Here is an 8,459-nt window from a genome sequence, read left to right on the forward strand (position 1 = left end):
GTTTAGCAAACTTCACGGCTGTCCCCAAATAATAAATACGCTAATCGCTTTAGGCGCGATTTAATTAATCTTACCTTCTTAAACTCGGGTGCGCATTTCATGCGACCCAAATCCAAATCCCAAAACATTGAATAAAACTGTGTTCCGGATTGCGGGTGCATTTCATGTGACGCAATCCAAAGACATGTTTTTAAACGATGTTCACATTCTTTTAAAAATATAATAATAAAAGCGGTAAAGAGTTAAAACTTGCATAAGAGCGCATAATTGTATAAAATCAGATAAACAAGCCGAATATGACAGTTGAGCGACCGTGCTAGAACCACGGAATTCGGGAATGCCTAACACCTTCTCCCGGGTTAACAGAATTCTTTATCCGGATTTCTGGTTCGCAGACTGTAATATGGAGTCATTCTTTTCCTCGATTCAGGATTAAATTGGTGACTTGGGACACCCTAAATCTCTCAAGTGGCGACTCTGAAATAAATAAACAAATCCCGTTTCGATTGTCCTTTAATTGGAAAAACTCCTTCACCCTTCGCGGGGGCGGAAAAAGGAAGTGTGACATCAGTGTCGTCAACTAGAAAGCCAACGACAAGACCAGAGTGTGCACAAAAGTACTGTATGGAAAACTTGATTGTATTAACGAGATAATTGTTAAATCAAAGCCAACATGGTTTTGGTGGGATATAAACACGGAGATTTGAATACTTGCTGAAAACTGACTGCTAGACCTGACTTATAAAAAATCTCCAAAGCTGCTTCGGGCATCTCCCAAAAAGCTTTGGTATTTTGTGTGCCTTAGCTAAGTTGGAAAATTAATTCGAGAAACTAGGCTAGAATATGCTGATAAACATTAGTTTTCTGTGTTAGCCAGTACTTTCTACGTCAACAAACGTATGTAATTACTAGGCATGAACATTTTTTAATATCAACATAACTACTAAGTCCATTACTTATCTTAAAACCAAACGACCCCCAAGAGACTATATCTAATCTTTCAAGTGCAAAAACCAAGAAGATGCTGTATTATAAATTTATCCTTATCAATAAATGATTTGAACAACTTTTGCAAAAAGTAATTTATAGTACTTGTTTAAATTTTCCTATGAGAGATACGAGAAATTTCTTCTGCAGTCAAAATTATTCTTTAACGTGCTATATATGCGGATGACTGTCTTTACTGTTTGATCAAAAGATATTGAAACCTTTTTGATTAAATCAATTAATAAAATTGAAGAGCTAAATCTTAGTCAGACATAGTAAATTTCAGATCTGCAAACAAACCGAAAAATGGTAAACGAAATGAAGTAGAAGCGATAAATTATCGAAGCCTTTCGTTTCTTATCGGTGAAAATGACTGTTGTACATATTCAATGGAAGATTAGAAATTGATTTCCTTTCTGTTCACTAAGGAGATTATCGAGGAGAAAGAGAAAAAAAGCCTCTTTCCTAGGAAGGTCTCACCCCTATATATAGTCATGGAGTCATTGCCATGTATTTGGGCCATAGCCCCCTCACTCCGCGTCCGTTTTCGCCGTTCGGTGTATACGTGGTTTGGCGTAAATAATGTCGCCTTTCCTTATCCCATTATTTGGACGTGGTCCCAATTGGGTCGACCACAACTGTCAGATTTTGACCAATACAGTTAGTCCCTCCGTCTGTCGGGGTCGTCCCTTGTCGAGCCCGATAGGCGGATGATGATTTCCGCTTGTCTAGGAGAAATCTGACTGTCTGCCCCATGGGTATGATTTTTCAGAATCAGGTAGCATATTAGCACCCTTTCGATATCTTTGAACCATTGCGGCCGTTTCGGAACCGAAACATCATTTAGTCTTAAAACGTTGTTCGTGGTTGCTGCCATTATGACACACGTTCCTAGGGGATTGAACCGTTTCGTGCCCCCTCAAATTCGATTGGCGACTCTTGGGTTTCGAGCTTGGGGAATTTATGTCTCTTATAAATAGGATTAGTGCATCATTCGAGCGACACACTTCCTTACCTGTACTCGAAGGAATTTTGCGAATTCTCCTTTCTCTTGATACTTCGGATTTTTGATTTTCTTCAGTTAGCCAAGAACTTTCATCTTTTCTTTTCCTTGCCACTTCTCTTCATCAAACCAATACAAATGGCTGGCGATTCTTCTCGTGCTGACCTTCCCGCCACAATTCCGGTGCCGGAAGATGATGTTCTGGCCACTGAAGGAATAAAAGTGGCGGAAGATGAGAAGGTTTTGTCGGTGGCTGAGATCTTACCTCGCCCTAGGAAAGCGTGGACCGATTTCCAAAGTCCCGCCGGAGAAGAACCGGAACCTGTTCCCTCCGTCATAAATGTGGAGGGGATTGCAGACTTAAGGGATAAGTGGGGAATTCCTCCCTATGTTGAAATACTGTCGGCGATGGGGGACGACAAGTCCATTTTGACTACCCAGGGTATTGTACATTCTACGCCTACCCCTTTATTGTTGGGTACACGCTCCCTCTCCCTCTCTTGGTAGTAGATTTTTGCCACTTTTACGAGGTATGCCCGGCTCAATTTATGTTGTACCTGTACAAATTGTTCCTCATGCTGCTCAAATTTGCGGAGCTTGCCGGTCGTGAGATCACTTTGGGGCACATGCTCAATATCTTCTCCCCTTAACTCATTCGTGGCACGATGATTCACATGCGCCACCGAGGGTCGAAGAGCTTGATGGTAAAGATGGACGACAGAGCCAACCGTCGCTTCTATGAGAACTACTTTTATGTGCGGACTGAGCATCTCATGGTGGATCCTACGGGATTCCATGAGAAATGAAATTTTGCACGTAAGTCCCTACACTTTGGGTTGGAGTGATATCTGACTGTTTTTCCTTTGAGTAATGCTAAAACTGTTGTCACACCTCCTTTTTTACACAACATTCCGGAGGGGGCGTAGTGTAAAGAGAGTTTTTCCGATTAGAGGACAATCGAAACGAGATTCTTTATTAATTTCAGAGTCGCCACCTGGGAATTTTATGGCATCCCAAGTCACCGGTTTTAATCCCGAATCGAGGAAAATATGACTCTGTTTGTCATTCTGCGAACCAGAAATGCGATTAAGGAATTATGTTAATCCGGGAGAAGGTGTTAGGCATTCCCGAATTCCGTGGTTCTAGAACGGTCGCTTAACCATTTTATACTTGGCTTAATTATCTTGATTTACTAAATACATTTTTTCTTGTTGCATGATTTTGTTACCGCTTTTGGTTAGATTGTTTACAACTATAGACCTACTTTGAAACGAATCACGCGTACGTATATTTGTATTTTTTATATATAAATGTAAAGAATCATGTCACGCATACGTGTACATAACAAGATTGATAATATTTTTTATATTTTTATTATAAAAAGAATTTATGGCCGAAATTGCGCGTGCTTAAAATAAAATTACGAACATTCGTCACTCTTGTATGATTAAATAGTGAACTGCACATCTCGAGTTATATGAAATAAATTAATTTAATATCCTCCGGAAAAAAACCCTTTTATTAAGAAAGTTTGCTCGAAGTTGCGCGAACGCATACTCCGAATTGTCTTTAGAAATGTAATCATGTCACGCGAACGTGTTCCCAATTACACAACATATTTTTGATGGTAATATAAATTTTCTACAAATGTTTATTATGTCCATCTATTTTTAAATATGAAAGCCATGGGAAATCACCGAATGGAATGTCTCGAGATTTCTTAAAAAAAATCAAAATTTATTAGGTGTTGACCACAGGTTATATTTTAAACGTGTGAATTATATACCTCAAAACTATTCAAATTAAAAGAATTAATGAGATGAAAAATAAATAAATAACGTGCAACTAAAACTACCATTTTTATCGTGAATACGGTATTCGTATTTTGTATTTTTAGTACTTGATAATTATATGCACAAGTTATTTATTATTTTCCTAAGCTTAAGACTAAGTGTATATGTTTGAAAACTTACAAAAAGCGAATTACGTGTAAAAACTAGGAAAAATTTAATTGATAAGCAAACTAATAGTTTTCGAAGAATTTCCATTATTCTATTCGGAGCGAACTCTACTTTGTATATCTTTGACTTAAAATGTTGCAATTCGTATTTATAAATCCGATCTTCTTTTACACAACTTGTTTTTAGTCCAAAGGTCTAATTATTTGGTTAATTTGCTTACGATGATTGAGTTTGGGATAGATAAAATCAAACCAATTTTTATCTCGGCTTATGCAAGCTATTTACAAATACTAAATCTATACTTTGTACAAATCATTGACATTATTTTTATATACTATTTTATAAGGAATTGGGTTAATCGCATTCCTAAAATAAATGGCCATTTGTTATTAAGAAAGAAAACTAATTTACAAATTTGATTAAATGAATTGACATTATATACCGCAAATACACATCTAAACCATCCGGAATATTCCAATGTCTTAATCGTAACGAATTATATCGATTCACCTCTCACTTATAGTTATCCCCATTATTAGGCCCTATTTTGTATAAACGAGAATACTTATGTCAACTAGAATTAAACAATATCAGGCTTGAGGAAGTTTACTAGCGTGGTCCCTCGATATTTTCATGTTACCAAGCGCTTAATTAATCATGGTCTAAATACAAAGTTTAAAGAATAGTCAACTTTCTACCAAGTTCCCTGTCTCGACATTTCAAATATAACTATACTTAAAGATATTCTGAAATAAATAGAACTATTGCAAAGCTTATACTAACTTCAAAAGAGGTCTTGATGGACTAATAGCTCCCACACCGAGCATAAGCTATATTAATTGACTAAAAATTGAAATTCAACTAATGAATTTAAATGGATAACGGACATATTTAGAATTCCAGATTTCATTTCTTTGCAACATTGCAACTTTGCAATAACATGAGTCTAAATATATATACCTGGAAATGAGGGTAGAAGAGGTAAAATTCAGTAATAGCAGCAGCAAAAAACCAGCAGCAGAGAAATATGAAGGTCAACAAAATTTACAGCAGCACGCATACAGTAGTTCAACAGATTGGACAGCCCCAAAAAATTTCGTGAAAAACCAAACAAAGTAGTAACCTAAAAAAAAAACTCCAGATTCAATCCAAACAATATCACCAAACAATCCCGGACAGATATGAGGAAACAATATTTCTGATTTTTCTCTCTTTCTTCTCTATTTTTCTGTTCTGTTTCTCTTTTCTGTGTGTGTGTGTGTGTGTGCTCTTTTTTCTGTTTTTCTCTTTCTATTTTTTCCCTTCTGTCCTCTCTTTCTGTCTTTTTTTCTTTCTTTCTTTCTCTTTTTTTTTTCAAATCAGTCCCAACACCCCTTCTTATACAACTTATTTCCCCTCTTCCAGCCTACTGCCCGGACCCCTTTTCCCCTTTTAAAATCAGAAATTTCCCACTTCCCTGATTTTCACTTTTAGTTCCACTAAGAAAACTTTTTCCCTTATTTTCAGCACTCCCAATTCCCTTTGTCCCCCATTATTGCATTAATTAATACCCTATTTAACAAAGCACTAACACTAAAGTATTATCCTAACTATTTCATTCCCAAATTGCCCCCCTAAAAGTTATGAAATTATTGCCCTACCCACTCCCTTTCAACCTGCATTGAACCTCTCCAACCTATTCAAATCCAACCATTATCTGAATTCAATTAACTACAACAGCTATAACAAATTCAAAGGTTTTAAGGCAAAGAATACCTTATATACTAAGATTCCCAGGATTTAGAACATTGTGTACAATCAAATAGAACTTTAACTAATCAGACCATCAACCATCGAAATTAAAACCAAACAGAATGCCAAAAATGATTCAAACTTATATGAACAAACTGAACATTGAGATCTAATTAATCAATTACATATACACAACACAAACAGAATTAATCATACTAACAGGGTAATTCATGGTTTTGTTCAACACAGGGGGTTTATGAAGCTAACTATTCGACGACATTAATCAAATCGACTACGTAGTTTATAACATGTACAACTTAATTACGGAAGATAAATCGACCAAATAAAAGGGTCACTGGGAATGAAAAGATGAATTGAAAAAGTGTGGAAAATTAATTCAAAATTGAAATACACAAATACACAGATAAACAAAAATCATAAATACAGGAAAAGAAAAAGAAAAATACCTCAAACCTTCAGAACTTATGGACACAGGCTTGAACTAGGATTCAGACATTTTGAGGTCGAACAGACTTTACTTGAAGTATTCTCAATTGAGAATACCTCGATTAAAGTCTATTATACCCCAATCTTTCATTTAATTTGGACAAATTCCACGATTTGGAATTTTAGGGTTCCGTTTTTCTTCGGATTTAGGGTTCGAACATTTTTGGGCAGATTCGAAGGGAACCAATGGTGGTTTAGGGGTGAGAGAGGCCTGGGGGTCACCTGGTAGGAATTTGGGACAGATCTGGGTAAGTTCATGTTTGGCTCGAATCTTCAAATGAAGATTTGAGAAGCTCTGAGATGATTAGAACCAAACGGTTTGAAGATCTGTATTGGGGGTGGCTCCAAGGTCACTGGGTGTTAGTTTGGTGGTCATCGGAGATGGTCGTGTCCTCAGGCCCACCTTCGATTTAAGATTCGAAGAGCTGGGGCCTGATTCGAGGGGAGTTATGGTGATGGTTGGAAAGAGGAGGTCGAGGGGGTTCAGGGGTGTTAAGGTGGTGACCGGCGGCGTCGTTGCCGCCGGGTTTTAGGTGAGAGGGAACTAGGGCGGCTAGGGTTTGGGGGGGTGTCGTCTCAGAGACGATGATGAACAGGAAGGCGAGGGGGGGTGCTTGGATAGGGGGCTGGGGTAAGAATTTAGTTTATATAGTGGAGGGGTGGTCTAATCTTGACCGTTGGATCAGGTAAGATCTACGGTCCGGATCAATTCGTTTAACCAAACGGTGTCGTTTGTTTAGGTTGGGGGAATGGGTCGGTTTCAGTCGGGAGTGGGTCGGGTCATGGGGAGGGCCTGGGAACCATTAGATTCAAAACAATGAACGGTCCCGATTAAATACGATCATACGTCGCCGTTTGGTTTAATGAAAGAACTGAACTGGACTGTTGGATCTATTTGATCAACGGTTCAGATAAGAATACCAATACGGCGTCATTTGATTGTCTGGCAATTACCTGGATGGGAACCATCAAAACAACGTAGCTCTTACCCTATAATACGTCGTTTGATGGTTTTTTGGGTTGGCAGATCTGGGCCGGGTAGGAGGTGTAACCTTTGGGCCTGATTTTCTTTTAAAAACTGGCCCAGTCCGAATCCTTCTTTATTTTTTTTTGAATTCTTTTCCTTTTTTAATTTTCACAATTCCTAAAAAAATCTAAATACAACTACAAATATTAATTAACACTTACAATAATTAACATATAAAACAAACAAAAATTAAATCACCCAATGGCACATTAAAATGACAAAATTACAACAATTACATATTTTTGTGATTTTCTTTTTGTAAAACAAACCTGTTAATTCCTAAATTGAAAAACTAAATCCTAAATGCACATACACCACATATTACATTATATCATTTTTTTGTTATTTTTGAATGCATTAATAAAATTACACACGCACATATGCCCTTGCAAACAAACAGGAAATCCGTACAATATTTCCTAAAAATAACACATAATTAAAGAAAAGACCTAATTTCGGGAGTTATTTTGGAGTAATTCGTATGAGGCAAAAATCACGTGTTCACAGCTGCCCCTCTTTGTCCGGAAGCACGAAGAGTTTTCGTGCAAAGATAAAGTGAGCGGATACGAGCGATTTTTTCCTGTTTGAATACTCCGTGGGAAGCATCATTTTTTGAAAGATTTGACCGAACCTCTGCTTCAAAGGTTTCCTACATATCCTTGGCTATAAAGGAATCAGGTCAATGTAGTTCGGGAAGTTTTGGTAGCTGGGACTACCGTGGGACTGCGACATTACTGCTGTTGCATGCTGCTTTTACTGCTTGCTGACCTCCTCATTACACCCTGCTTAAAGAAAACAAAAAAAAACAAAAGGCTAGACTAGACCATGGTATATGAATTACAAAATCTTATCTAGATCATGCCCTTATGTCTCTTGTTGCTTTCATGTCTTGATGATTCCTTTGGTATCTTTTGCTTCCGATTTGTCTTGTATTCTCTTCAGACTACCGATCTTGAACTTCTTGTTTCCTTTTTGTATTGTTTTTCATTGAGTCTTGTACTTCCTTCCTCTGCTTGGGGATTCTTTGTTGTTTCCCGCTGGGGATTCCGATCGGATTCCTCTGCCTTATTGATTCTAAGTGTATTCCTCCATTATATGGGTGGGCTCCTGACTTCAACCAACAATGTCAAAAATAAATCGTCATTCTGTTCTTCAGGGGGGCTCCTGACCTCAACCAATCAATGTCAAAAATAAATCGCCATTCTGTTCTTCAGGGGGGTGCTCCTGACCTCTTGAAATTTGA

The sequence above is a fragment of the Nicotiana sylvestris genome, chromosome 11 (assembly GCF_000393655.2).
Source record: "Nicotiana sylvestris chromosome 11, ASM39365v2, whole genome shotgun sequence".
Taxonomy (NCBI): domain Eukaryota; kingdom Viridiplantae; phylum Streptophyta; class Magnoliopsida; order Solanales; family Solanaceae; genus Nicotiana; species Nicotiana sylvestris.